The sequence below is a fragment of the Oryzias latipes genome, chromosome 14 (genome assembly GCF_053564925.1).
Source record: "Oryzias latipes strain Hd-rR chromosome 14, Olatipes_Hd-rR_3.1".
In the NCBI taxonomy this organism is placed as follows: Eukaryota; Metazoa; Chordata; class Actinopteri; order Beloniformes; family Adrianichthyidae; genus Oryzias; species Oryzias latipes.
Genome location: NC_136250.1, coordinates 20262937 through 20277815, shown reverse-complemented (window position 1 = coordinate 20277815; position 14879 = coordinate 20262937).

Here is a 14879-nt window from a genome sequence, read left to right as displayed (position 1 = left end):
ATACGCTAGCGGTCACCAACGCAGTGCCCGCGGGCGCATGGTTGCCCACAAGGTCCAATTTAACTGCTCGCAGGGTTGCTTTAAATCTGAATTGGAATTCAATATAATTTTTGAAAGTTTCAGTCATGTTTGGAACAAATTAGGAGTGCAACAGCTCATGTACCGTGTGCATAGTTTAAATCAACTGTTTGTTTACAACGCAATTCGTGTCTCAAATTCACATACACCGTCTTTGTTTTAACATGTGTCAAAGTTACTGCTTGTCCAAAAGTGTGTTAAACCGAAGCTCCCGCCGTGTGTGGGAGGAGCTTCCGTCAAAAGCTTTTGTCAGCCTCATAGCTGAAGACACGGATGATGGGAGATCAGGTTTCTTTTTTCTGCTGTTCCTATGGAATCAGTGGGAGGGGCTTAATAGCAGCAGGGGACACAGTTAATGAATGTACAATTCTGATATCCCCTCATTCTCTTACTTTAACATAAAAAATGTCTTCAAGATTTTATGTCTAATTGTATTGCAGACTTTTTTCATGAGGCCTGTGAAAAAATCCAAGAAAGTAAATGAAGCTTCGTTTAGAGCTGCACGCTTTTTGATGAAGAACAAGAAAGCCAGTTAGGCCTTTATGTAGGCCTCCCACCTGCAGAGTAAGTGAGCAGACAAATTACAGATGAATCTAACAGCATTCATTTAAAAATGTTGCACAAAATGTAAAATTTGTTCAAAAAACTCCAGAACTTGTTTTGACAGGAAGATTTCTGATTTCCTTTTTTTTTTTTTTTTCTTTTCTTATTTTTTCCCTCCCTTCTGATTTCCTTGGCTTAAAAATGTTAGAAGGGATTTTTTTTTACCATTAATACAACTAGTGTCCCTCCTGACTTTCAAATGTTTGAGCAGAGAAACAGAAATAAATCAATGTTTCATGTTTTTCTCGTCGTTTCTGTTGTGTAAATCATTGCTTAGAATTTAGAATTTATTTGAAAAATTAATGAATTGGGATAAAATAACAACTGCTAATTATTATTATCATTAGGATTTGTAAACAGGTCCCGTGTAGCCTTTCGTGCTACTCAGACCCCATAAAATAGCCCTCGTCCTCAAAAAGGTTTCTGATCCCTGCTGTACGCCATTTGGCATTCTGGTGAAGCAGCTACAAATATCCATATTTATGACATTTTGGGGGACAAATCCCAGTGACCGCAATTTAAAAATAGAAAATAGATGATATTTTTTCCATGACACTTGAGACTGAGAAAATGCAAATAAGTCTAATGGTATTTACAAACACGCTTATAAAATACAGGTTAAAAAAAGAAATTGTGCTCAAAACATATTAACAAGATATCGACAAGTGGCTCGTTTGTATATTTTCCTTGTTCGTTTAAGGCTGCACATAGAATGTCTATGGGAACATAATGTGTTGTGCTCCAGCCTAATGTTTTTTGGTTTTTTTCTGTTCCAGTCAGGGTCATCCGTGTGATTGCTCTTTTTTTTACTGCCTGCACTTTGTGAAAGTTATGGCCTAAGTGCAGCACTGACAGGCTATCAATGAAGCTGGAGCTAATGTAGATGCTCTGCTGTCCTCTGGTTTCTCCTGTGTAGCCACTTCATGATAGGTTGTCCTGTGAAATCCACAGAAAGAGGGCAGGGGGTGCTGGCTCTGACTGCCCACGTCTTGTTTCTTTAAGATCCATTTGTGTCGACCTTTAAAAAGAAAACAGCGTCTTTTGCTTGTATTTGACGCCGATGCATGATTATTCTTTCTCAGTTCCCGTGATTGACTTTTTGGTGGGGAAGCAGCAAAAAAAATGCGATGCAAAATGAGACCTTTTCTTTTGTGCCTATCTGAAGGCCGTTGTGCATTCTCACATGTGATTTGGTTTTGTACAGTCAGTATTTGTGTGCGTGTTGCTTGCTTGGTAGCTGCAGGGACATGATGTGAAGTCATGCTAAAGGCCCAGCCTTTTTTCATCCGTTTTCTTTTTTTATTTATTTATTTTTCAATAGGAGAGGAGGATGAGGAGGAGGGAGGCTGAGTCCAGAGTGTCGCTCTTGGCTCTGCTGCATCAAGCTTCCTGTAGCTCCTAACAAGCCTAGCTAGGAATCAAACAGACTGCCCTGCCATCTGCTGACTGATGTCTAAACTACAAATTTGCCCTTCCAAAGCAAAAAAAAACAAACACACACACACATACACAAAATCATAACAACATTAATAGATGTATCAACAAATGTCTGACAAACACAACTGTGATGTGCAGAAAAGTCTGTCACCAGCAAAGAATAACCCCAGTTTGGATCATGTCTTTCTCTGCTTCTCTCCCTTTCGTCAGTTTGCCAGCAGGGAAACAGTATCCATGGTGGGTGGATGATTAATTCTGTGGAGGTATTACATGGAAACCTGCTGGAAGTATGAGCGGGGCACAGTTCCCAGCCCTTCAGCAACCTTCATTTGACTGTGTGAAACAGTTTAGCTCATGAGGATTCACTGTTTGTGCCATCCTCACCTTTAAAGGCAGGTGGAGGCGTCACTGGAGCAGGACGCAAGTCACTCCAATGAAAAATGGTGTTTTTGGCACGTGATTGTAGCACTTTTCTAATGATTTGGGGACAATTAAAGGAAATCAACCTTGAAATCAGATTTCAGGAATCAGGACAAGCTAAAAAAAAAGCTGTTTGAAAAAGCTTGTAGTTGTCTTTAAGGTAACTACAATTGTCAGTCCACAATATCCCTGCTTTGCTCCATTCTGATGCATCCACTTGCAGACAAATAGATCCACATACGTATTTGTTTTCCTCGTCTGAGCTGAAATCTGGATCTAAACTGTACGGCTGGATAGCTCCAATATTCCTCACCTTTGTTGTTGCTCTGCTAATGTTAGGTTGGGGGTGTGAGGGGCTGTAAGATGGCGGGAGAGAGTGTAAACAAAAGGATGATGGGAAAACAAGGCACGCTCACTCAGCACCAACAGTCCCGCCCACAACTCAGAAGCCAATTTCTAAAAAACTACTACTGCTCTGCAGAAACTATGTCCTCGAAAACAACACAGGTGTTTTAAAGTTTGGCTAAAAAAGCCGTAATCAGAATTAAAAGACCACTGGGAACACTTTGAAAATAGATCAAAAGAAGATCGGATTGGCACTTTAAAACTTCAGAACTTCAAAGTGGTTTCTAAGGAAACAACAAGGATTCAAAAACAGTTTTGCTCAAAGAAAGACTTTATGTAGCAAAAAATAGGATCACAATATGGTATTTTTCACTCTATAAGGTTCACCTAAAAGCCTTAACCTTTTCCAAAAAACACAAGTGGGCCTTATAATCCAGAGGACCTACTATGTGGATTATTTCCTGTTATGCTTACTGATGCTGAAGAGATCTTGAGAGGTGCATTTTTTTATGGTTGACGGTTTTTATAAATACGAGAATGCAGCAAACATGTAGTGCTGTTGTACCTTTTTTCTTACGTGTTCCTAACAAAGTTGAGAGTTAGCGCAGTCACAGTGACGTTTGTTTTAGCGATCTCAATCTGGATTTTTTTATGTGTTGCAATAAGGTTGGGAGTTACAGCTTTGTAAATACGCTAACATTTCTAATGTGGCTAACGTGTAGCGTGTTACAAACAAATTCTAAAGTTACTGTGAGCGCAGGTAAAAAAGTCTGACTGATATCTTTGACTCTTTTGTCTCACTTAATGCGCCTTATTGTTCAGTCGACCTGATATATGACACAAAGACCATTTTTTTGACATTGTATTTTTTTTGCATTTGAATTTTATAATCCAGAGTGCTCTAAAGTGCAGAAAATACAGTAAAACATACAGTGGTACATGTTGAACCTTGTTATAGCTCTGAAAAGCCTATTCTATTATCTGCTCTTCATTTAGACCACATGTACTTTGCTTACATTATTCAAACTCAAGGCAAACCAGTGTCAAATTACTTCTCTTTTCCTAAAGTTTGAGCTCTTTTTTAAATTAATTGATGATTTCATTTAGAGGCAAAACCTATAAGTAAAAAGAAACACAAACGAACAGTGCTTTTGTTGCTCAAGAAATCACTGTCATTCATGATTTTTTGTCACTTTACATTTGTAAGATTAGGTAAAGACCCACTTAAATGAAAATGGTGTTTTGGTGTTTTTTATGTGTTTTTGTGGCATTTTTCTGATGATGGAGGACACTTGTAAAGAAAATCAAGCTTAAAATTGCATTTCTGGGTATGTCTTCATTCCAATTGGGAATCAGCAGCAGTCGTAAAAATGCTGTTTGAAATAGAGTTTATCTGTGACATTGACAAAGTAAGCTGTACGGCTTACAAGCAGCTTCGAGCTCTCAGTAACAGAGAGGGGAAGGGGGGATGGGGTTGCTTCTCACCAATGATCCTGCCTACAACTTAGAGGCCAATTTCTGCCAAACTACTGCTGCTCTGCAGAAACTATGTCCTAGAAAATGACACAGGTGTTGATTAGATGACTAGAACACCACTGGGAACACTTTTAAAATAGATCAAAAGAGGATCAGAGTGGGAGTCTCAATTCAGCGTTCAGGACACGCTGGAGATTCTACAAGCTTGACTGGCCTGAGTTTCCCCAGAGGAACTTGGTCTTGGATGAGCGGCAAAAAAGAAATGGATGGATGGATGGATGGATGGGTGGATGGATGGATGGATGGATGGATGGATGGATGGATGGATGGATGGATTTATGTCTTGTTTATATCTCATTTTAATAATCCTACCCATTTGTGACTTTGGAACATCTCATTTTTAACTATTTGCATAAATCCAAATAAAAGTCCAAAATAGCTGTCAAAACATGGCGACCGAGAAATAATGATTTGTGTTTGTTTTTATGTTTTTTTTTTGCATCCTCAAGTTGCGAGCGCCTTTTTTTCGTGACAAAACCATTGTGAATATTCCTTAGTCAAATGTGCCCTGCAGCTTATAGGCCTGGCTACCACTGGGTCATGCAGTGGGACAAAAATAAACATGTGAGCTGGTTATGAGTCACGCTGTTGCATTTATTTACAGCCCGGCCCCTCGTTGTGTCAGTGTGGAGTTCTGCCCAAACACACAGCTGCCAACACATGTTGTTTTGATCAAACTAATTCTAAAGACACTAAGGTCATCTCACTTCCAGGCCTACAAGCATCTTCTGGATAATGAGCTCTACATGTCTCCCTCCACCTCCCACATGCCTTCTCCCCTCCATCTCTTAAATCCCCCTTCCAGTCACCCCTGATCAACGCTTTTCACATTGTTAATCAGTTTTGTCGGCTGCTGGTAATTACAGACAGTGATTCACTGTCTCCTCCTCCATCAGCAGTGGGCTCAACGTGAGCGGCAAACGTGAAAGTGTCTTTTTTTTTCCCATCTTCTTTTTTTAAGTATGAAGCAGCACCAAAGGGAGTGCACTCGGCGGCGATAAGCAGCGTGTTGCTGTGCGCTGGCTTACACTTCCTCCAGGCGAGCGGAAAAGGCAAGGTGGAGACTAAATTACATTAATTCCTTTGCCAGAAGCTCTGACCCAGAATGACATACAAGACGAGGAGGATGAGGCATCGTGAAACTACTGCCAAAGCACCGAAAAATGAATTATCCTGCCACTTACGGGTGACAAACACACAGGGCTATTTGAAGGACATTTGTTTAAATTAAAATCGAATTTGCTCCATTGGATTTATAGATTTAAAATCAGATAATTGTCAGTAATCAAAGCACAGTTTGTGATGTGTTTTTGTTAGACACACAGAAACATGCAGGCATGAGAGGGATTGTTAGGAATTCTTCTGTGTAGAAATAAAACAAGCCTTTGCACATTTAAATTCCCACTCTGATCATCTTTTGATCTGTTCTCAAAGTGTTTCCAGTGGTCTTTTAAATCTAATTATATTGTCGTTTTTACCCAAAATCCAAAAACTTGTCGTTTTCTAGGACATAGCTTCTGCAGAGCATCAGTAGTTCATTAGAAATTCACCTCTGAGTTGTTGGTGCAAAGCAACCCCGCCCACACTCCCCGTCACACATTTGTTTATGCACTCTCCCACTAGCTTACAGCCCTCACACTCCCAACCTAACATTACAGGTTCCATTACCAGTTAGAGAACAATATTGGAGCTATCCAGCCGTACAGTTTGGAGCCAGACCAGGAAAACAAAGATGTACATGATGAAGTCGTCTAGATAGTGGAGTCAGAATGGAACAGAGAGGTTGTGGCCTGCCCGGCATACTTTCTACATCACAAATACACTCTTTTACAATCTGTATTTTTTTTCCATCCGCTCTTGATTCCAATCGATTTGAATAAAGAAATACTAAGAAATCCAGTTTTAAACTTAATTTCCTTCATAAATGTCCTCCCTCATGAGAAAAATGCAAAAAGGAGTTAAAAATACAATTTTCATGGGAGTGGGTCTTTAAAGTGCTTTGGTTTGTTTGCTGCTCTAGCCGCTGCAGTTTAAAGGTTAGAAAAACCATTTTCAATTGGTTGAGAGTTCAGGGATCCACTGTTTGAGAAGTTGGGGTTAGGAGATGTCATAAATTAGATATACTCATTGTTATAACAATAAAATAAATGAAACAATATGGATTTGCAACATGAAACATGATGTAATTAGCCATTTCTCTGACTTTATCATTACACCACTGACTAATAGGGCTGCTAAATAAACTCATCCTCCTCTCCCTCCCTCTCATTCATGGGGAAGAAAGAATTAAACATAACAGGGTACAATAACTCGGCTAAACACAGTAAAACAGCTACAACTAAACATATTTAGACAAAAACCCAAATCCGTCCAGACAGGCAAAGGGAATGGTATCCCACAATTCCTTGCGGTGCAGATCTAACAGCAGCACCAAAGTTACACCTACTTAATTGAATTAATTTGAATGAAAGTAAAATAACTGTATGATAACTACGTGTTATTTTTAAGCTGACTTAACTAAAAATAATTGATATATCTTAACTGAAGCAAATAATGAAGTTAGATCAATGTAAAAAAGTTTATCTTTCCAACATCCAAACGTGGTCTTATCATCCTCTCACAGTGGAAAAAGTACTATCTGAGCTTCTTCATCCACTAAATCATCTTCAATGGACACGCCATGCTGCTTCACCTCTCTGTAAACAAACTAACCTTGAACTAAAAAAGGGGGGTATTCCAGGAAACATGTTTAAACTAGCGTGACTTTAAGCCTGAACTCTGGCTGAAATCCACCTGAACTCGCTTACTCTGGGTATGTCGGTTCCAAAAGACCGGGTATGAGTTGGCGTAATTGCGCTCGACTTGGTAACCCTGGGTTAATGCTAGTGCACGGAAGGTTCATAAAGACATTCTCAATAGATCGCCGATTTCCGGAGTCACCATGGAAACACGTGGAGAACCAAAGAGAGCGCAATACTTTAGTGAGACGGAGTCTGAGATTTTAATGACGGCGTATGAAGATTATACGTCCATCAAAAAAGTAACATGGCTGCATCATCAGAAGAGAGAGTTTCTGCTTGTAGTAGAAGAACAGACAAAGTAAACGCACAAGTTTCTGATCTTATTTCCATTTTCCTTGTGACGCATATATATATAACTTATCCAATTTTGCCACCTTAAATGAAATACTTCTATTGGTAACAAATAATTGAGTTAAATTTAATCAACCTAATTTCTTACGTCTATAAAACTCAATAATTGTTTATACAACTCAAATTTATGTATTTATCCAACTAAATGTCATATTACTCCAATTCAATTAATATTTTTTCCATCTTAATTAATTATATTTCTTGATCTCTCATATGTCTAAGTATGTGCCGGCAGATATACTCATTTTTATAACAATTAAAAGAACGGGGAAAAAATGCACATTGCGCTCAAATTCATTAAAGAATTGTCCAACTTTGTTCATCACCCTAATGATTGGTAGGGGTGCTATATAAACTCATCATCCTCTCCTTCACTCTTACTCATGGTGCAGAGACATAAGCACAGTGGGACAAGATAACTCAGCAAAACATGGCAAAACACAGTAAAACAGCTAAACAACTAAAAAAACTTGGTCAAAAAGCCACAATTAAACCAAAATCCGTCCAGACAGGCAAATGGTATCCCACAATCCCTTGCGGTGCCGATCTAACAGCAGCACCAAAGTTACACCTACTTAATTGAATTAATTTGAATGAAAGTAAAATAACTGTCTGATAAATACGTGTTATTTTTAAGCTGACTTAACAAACAAATAATTTATCTTAACTGAAGCAAATAACTAAGTTAGATCAAAGTAAAAAAGTTAAATTTTCCAACATCCATATGTGATCTTATCACCCCCTCTCATGGTGGAAAAAGTATTATCTGAGCTTCTTCATCCACTAAATCATCTTCAAATGGACACGCCATGCTGCTTCACCTCTCTGTAAACAAATTAACCTTCAACTAAACCTGCTCCCGACCAGGTTATGTTCAGAGCATGAGTTGCCATGGCAACTTGACCTACCCTGAAACATACCTCAATTTCTGAAAACCGAAAACTGAGGTCATCAACTTCCTTAGCCTCAAACTGACCGTGGTAGCTAGCATAACCTGCTTCCTGGAATACCCCCCTGATCCAGACCATATCCTGAAACATACCTCCATTTTTGGAACTGAAAGCTGAGGTTATCCGCTTCCTTAATGCTCAAACTTACCTTGGTAACTCGCATAACCTGCTTCCTTTCTGGAATACTCCCCAGGTTTAGTTTAGTTTAGTTTAGTTTAGTTTAGTTTAGTTTAGTTTAGTTTAGTTTAGTTTAGTTTAGTTTAGTTTAGTTTAGTTTTAGTTTTAGTTTTAGGTTTGGTTTTAGTTTTAGTTTTAGTTTTAGTTTTAGTTTTAGTTTAGTTTAGTTTAGTTTAGTTTAGTTTAGTTTAGTTTAGTTTAGTTTAGTTTAGTTTAGTTTAGTTTACTTTAGTTAAGCATTCAGCCATTGTATTTCATAACTGATTTTAGGTTTTTGTATAATTACTGGTGTGAGACAACTGTGTTGTGACATTGGACTATATAAATAAAATTGAATTCAACAGAATAAAAAAGACCTAAAGTCCTTAGTTGTCTTTTTTGTTTAGATTGATAAGGTTGAGATGACCAAAGGTCTGCTTCTGATTTGAAAAAAAAATACTCAGAAATGCAATTTGATGCCTAATTTTCTTTATAAATGTCCTCCATTATTTAAAGAAAATGCCACCAGAACATGTTAAAAACACCAAAAACAAGGGGGGCACCAGTCAATTTAATGGCACTTTCCTGCCCGTTTCTGCTGAGGGCGTCTGATTTTTTTTCAATCTATAGAACATCACAGCAGAATGACTTTCAATGATCTGGAAGTTAGCTCAAGTTTTGAGGTGAGCTGTACGTTCAGCCACATGAATTTTCCTTTGTGTTACCTCTGCTCGTGCTCTGAACCACCTGTCCGGACTTGAGCAAACACACGTGTGTCCGTCGTCGCTCTTCCAACATGAACGCGGCTGCCCTGAGTGATGCGAAAAGTAGTGGTGCGTTCATTCAGTTGGAATCATTTCATTCACTCGGTTACCAGGACAACGTGGTAGGCAGCCCTCAGTATCTTCAGTAGTTTCCATGGTTACTCCAGCAGTCTCCTCATTATCATTGCTGGAAATTAGAAGAAGGCTGCGACTGCAACCTTGTTCTGCATACAGAACATATATCAGCATCTGCTGCATGCTAACCACAGCATTTTGTCTGAAACCGTTCTGGAGGCAGTTTGCTCTCTGAGTGGAATGCATGTCATGAATATGCATGACTGCTCTCATGCTGATTAACATGGGATCAAGGATGATTTGATCAACTTATTCCTGCATACAATTAGGATGATATTTTGGAAAATGAGCTGTATTCCATGAATAACAAATATGTATGTAAAGTCCCTGCAGGATGTCAAAAATGTTTGAAAAAGGAAAAAAGAAAAACAACTAAAAATAATCAAACAACTTGACTCTGGAGAGGACGTGTTATGAAACCAAGACCCTTTTGTCATGTAGGCAATTATTTTAAACCACTTTTGGCTCAACAAATGAATCTGACTGTCAATGTCGCTTAGTTATTTGTTTGATTAGCAGAAAAATACTTAAGCTGTCCATCTCTGCATTCAAACTTATTCAGCTTTAACCCTTGTGCTATCCTATGGGGTCCAGATGACCCGATCCTTACACTGACGTGTTATCCCTAACATGACAAAGGTGGATAAAGGTGAAGAGGATTTCATGTAATCCATGGAAACCAGTGAAGATCACAAATCATTGAAGAAAAAAGGTTCAGCGCACTGTCTAGTGGGTCTAGATGACCTAACTCCCAATGTTAAAGTGCCTAGGATACCACAAGGGTTAAATTATGCTGCATTCACTGTTGTATGGAAAAAAAACCATCCCCTTTCGTTTTTGTTTTGCTAAAGGGAAATTAATATTCAAAACGCATTATTGGATCAAAAAATGTGAGCAAAACTAGACTTTAAATTGTCTGAAAAATTGCTATGTTTTTGCTTTTGCATGATCATATTTGAACTTTCAATGCAGCGTGGTGGTGTAGCCCCTATCCAAGGCACTTTAATATTGGAAGTGGGTCATCTAGAACCCACTAGACAGTACGCTGAACCTTTTTTCTTCAATGATTTGTGATCTTCACTGGTGTCCATGGATTACATGAAATCCTCTTCACCTTTATCCCCCTTTGTCATGGTAGGGAGAACACGTTAATGTAAGGATCATGTCATCTGGAACCCATAGGATAGCACAAGGGTTAGTGTTAACACTTTCACTTCACAGCAAGAAGACTCTGGTTTGAATCCCAGCTGGGTCCTCTCTGTGTGGAGTTTACATGTTCTCATGCTGTGGGCTTTCTCTGGACACTCCCACAGTCCAAAAACATGCTTCATAGGTTGATTGATCATTCTAAATTGTCCCTAGGTGTGAATGTGTGGCCCTGCAACAGACTGGCGAAGGCACACCCCACCTTAATCCATCTTTGTCATGGTAGGGAGAACACGTCAATGTAAGGGTGGGGTCATCTAAGACAGCACAAGGGTTAAAAACATGAACAGTGTCTGCGGCCCTGAGGCTCTCTGGGAGGCTGTTAGACATGCGAGGTCCGTAAAAACTGAATGTTTTTGTTCTAACTTTTGGGATAACCAAAAGGCCTGTATCAGAGGACCTCAGGGTCCGCTAGGGCTCATACTTTAAAATCATGTCTGATAAATATGAAGGCCCGAGACGATAAAAACATTTACAAACCAATAAAAGAACTTTAAAATCAGTCCTGAGGCGCACAAGGAGCCAATACAGCGATTTTAAAATGGGTGTAATGTGTTCCCGCCCCCTAGTCTTCGTCAATACGCTTGCTGCTGAATTTTCTAGCAGTTGAAGGTTTGCTATTGTTCTGGGAAGACCAGAGAGCAGGGCATTACAATAATCTAGTCTGCTGGTAATAAAATCAGGCATTAGCACCTCTGTGCTGGCAAGAGAGAGAAATGGGCAGACTCTGGCTATATTATTTAGATGATAAAATCCTGTTTTCGTGATATTTTTAATTTGTGGGATGAAATTCATCTCAGAGTCAAAAATAACAACCAGGTTTCTCACACACTGAGAAGTTTTGTAATTATTTCTCTTGTCTTCAGAACCGATCACTAAAACCTCTGTTTTGTCCTGGTTTAGCTGTAGGAAGTTCTCTGCCATCCATGACTTAAAGTCTAAAATGCATTTTAATAGTGTGTTGACCGACTCTTCGTCATCAGGAGACACAGCGATGTAGAGTTGAGTGTCATCAGCGTAGCTATAAAAACAAACGCCAAGCCTCCTGATGACGTCCCCCAGTGGCTGCATATATAGATAAAGTAGTGGGCCTAAAATTGAACCTTGGGGGACCCCACAGTTTATGTCAAAGACCTTTGAGGAGCAAGTATCCATACTTCGATCTGTGGCACCAGAAGAGAGAAAAACTAAGCATAATGTTAAAAAAAGTCAGTTTTATTCTTTTTTTCTTTTCTTTTTTTTGTCACATTGACAGCTCTGCCTTCATTAATTTAGTTTCCATTTCCCCTGTCAGTTATATCTGTAGATTTATACACAAAGCTTTGTCTGATTAAATGGGAGAAACAACCCGTTCCTTCATGAACGGTTTAAACGTGGAGTTGATTACCGGGTATGTTGACCACCAATAAAACCACAACAAGGAAAATGACTTGAGTAGTTTTACTGCACCGTATCATTTGTTTGCTGGATTTCTGATGACAAACTGCTATTTTCTCCACTAATCCACTGAGCTTGATTAGTCATAGGTTTCCCAGTATTCTATTCAAGTGTTAGTATTTTATTTGAAAAAAGACAAATAAGAATTTGCTAACTTAAATTATTTTTATTGTATTATTTTGATTGTATTATTTATTTTAACTTTTCAGATTGTGGAGAAAGTGGTCGCTAGACTTGAAATCTGCTTTTGACACTTGGATCGTAACATTTTAGTAAAATGTCTTCACAATGACTACAGACTCTCTGGGTCAGTTTTTATATTGGTTTATTGCCTATCTTAGTGAAAGAACTTTCAATGTGGCTGTTGGTTCCTCAAGCTTTGTATATGAAAAAAACAACTTGTGGTGTTCCCAGGGGTCTGTACTTGGAACTATTTTATTCATTTTATAAACAAAACAAAAAATGTATTGAATTGCTTAACAAGCATTAAAAAATGGCTGAGCAATCATTTATTCTCTATTCCAAGAAATCTGAGACATTAATTTTTGCCCCAGATCATAAATTCTTGTCATCAGACACCGCCTCGGGTCTCTGAGCTCTTCTGTCCAGTCAAGCCTCAGAAATCTTGGGGTGTTGTTTGACAAGTCTATGTTCCTGGAAGGTAACTCGAAACGGATAATAAAAAACAGTTTTTATTATCTGAAGAACACTGCAAATCTTTTTACCTGTTTTAACAAACGTTCCCTAAACGGTCTTCAGCTTGTCCAAAACTCTGCAGCAAGGCTTTTAACAGGAACCAGTAAACAGACACGCATCACTCCTCTGTTGTCTGCTTTACATTGGTTCCCTGTCAAATTTCAATTTGATTTTCAGATTCCAATTTTAGTTGTTACAGCCTTGCATGGTCAAGCTCCGACGTGCATATCTGACCTTTTGATCCCATACTCTTTGGCCCAATCCTTGAGGTCTTCCAGCTAAAATCTTTTAGGCGTTCCAAAAACCTGCTTTAAGACTGGAGGAATCTCTCATTCCAAGCCGTTGCTCCTCATCTTTGAAACTCCCTCTCAATGTCATTGAGTCAGACTGACTCCGTTGAGTGTTTTAAATCTCAGGTAAAGACTTTTTTTTTCAGTAGAGCCTTTAGTTTATTCCTTGCTTTACTACGAATTAATGTGTTTTGTTTTATCATTTTTATTGCATTTTATTATCTCTCTGTGCTTTGCTTTGATGTTCCTTTTGTAAAGCACCTTGGCAAAAGTGCTATATAAATAAAGATATTCTATTGTCTTCCATTCTAAAAAAGGAGTTCTTGCCAAGGTATAAAGGATCTTGCAGGACCAAGGACACAACATTAACTCCATTTGTCCACTAGAGGGAGCGCTCGTCCGGCTCAGGAGTCTTCAGATCTCCACGGCAACCAGTTCAAGCAACCTGCATGCTGAAAACCCACTGAAATCATTGATCGAGAGCAGCTCAGTCCTGTTTCCAGGGAGCTTTTGCCATAATTATTGTAATTTCATCAGTTTTTTTTTTGTAAAGTATATTCTGATATTAATCATTTGATTGTCTAAAATGTCTGATTTTCATTGTACACAACAATAAAACCCATTTTATGAACAGTATGTTTGCACTTGGGGATGATGTATGTTAACTATGATCTAGTGATGATTCATGCTCAAAAGATCCAGCTCTGAGACCCGATGCTTTGGCGTAACTCCCAGTTTTTGTTTCCTTTCGCTGCTCAGCCTGAGTTCTGCTGAAGGCAGAACTTGGTTTTGATTGATCAGCAATCACCTCAAGGCTCCAGTTTTTCCATACCGAAGGAAAGTGATGGAGGAAAGACTGCACTGTGGCAATATCTGTTCCTTCTGAGAGAAGGTTCTCAAAAACAGGGCAGATACTCACTGATTAGCCAGTCCATCTCAGCTGACTTTTTGGAATTCCAGTCCTTACTGACGACATTAATTCTGTTTGAGTTTAATTCTGTTCTGTGGATTTGTTTGCCGTTTTTGTTCAGTTGTGCAATAAAATACTTGATTCAATATTAAACAAAAAGGAAAAATTGAATAAATGTACAAATTAGACTATTCTAAGGCTGTTATAAAAACTAGAACCAAAAAAGTTTGGTTCTAGTTTTGTTCTGTAGACGTATTTACAATTTTGTTTTTAGTTGGTGCAACAAAATGTTTAAAAGATTAAAATATTGAACAAAAAAGTGTTATTTTAACAGAAGACATGCAAAAAATTGGGCACAAACTGCTTTTCATAAAAATGTTTTAAAAAGGCTTTGTCAACACACAAACCACAGGTTTTGCAAAGTTATGGTAAATTAAAGGTCTAAATAAAAAAAAAACTAAATCAGGAGACATTGAGGAATCTGAACTTGGTCCCATGAAAATAGCCCATCAATACCATAATCATCCAACCAAGTATCAATTATGTTTTATTGATGCAAATAAACATTTGGATTATTATATCAGATATAAAAAGTGATCTAAATCTTTGCCATGAAACCTTTTCATACTTTCTTGTAAAGTTACTGCATTGACTCTGAAAATATGTATTTTCTTTAAAAACCAGTTATTGCATTTTTGCCTTTTTCGGTCACTTTGAACAAAACACACACAAATAAGAATAATGATACCATGAAAAGCATGTGA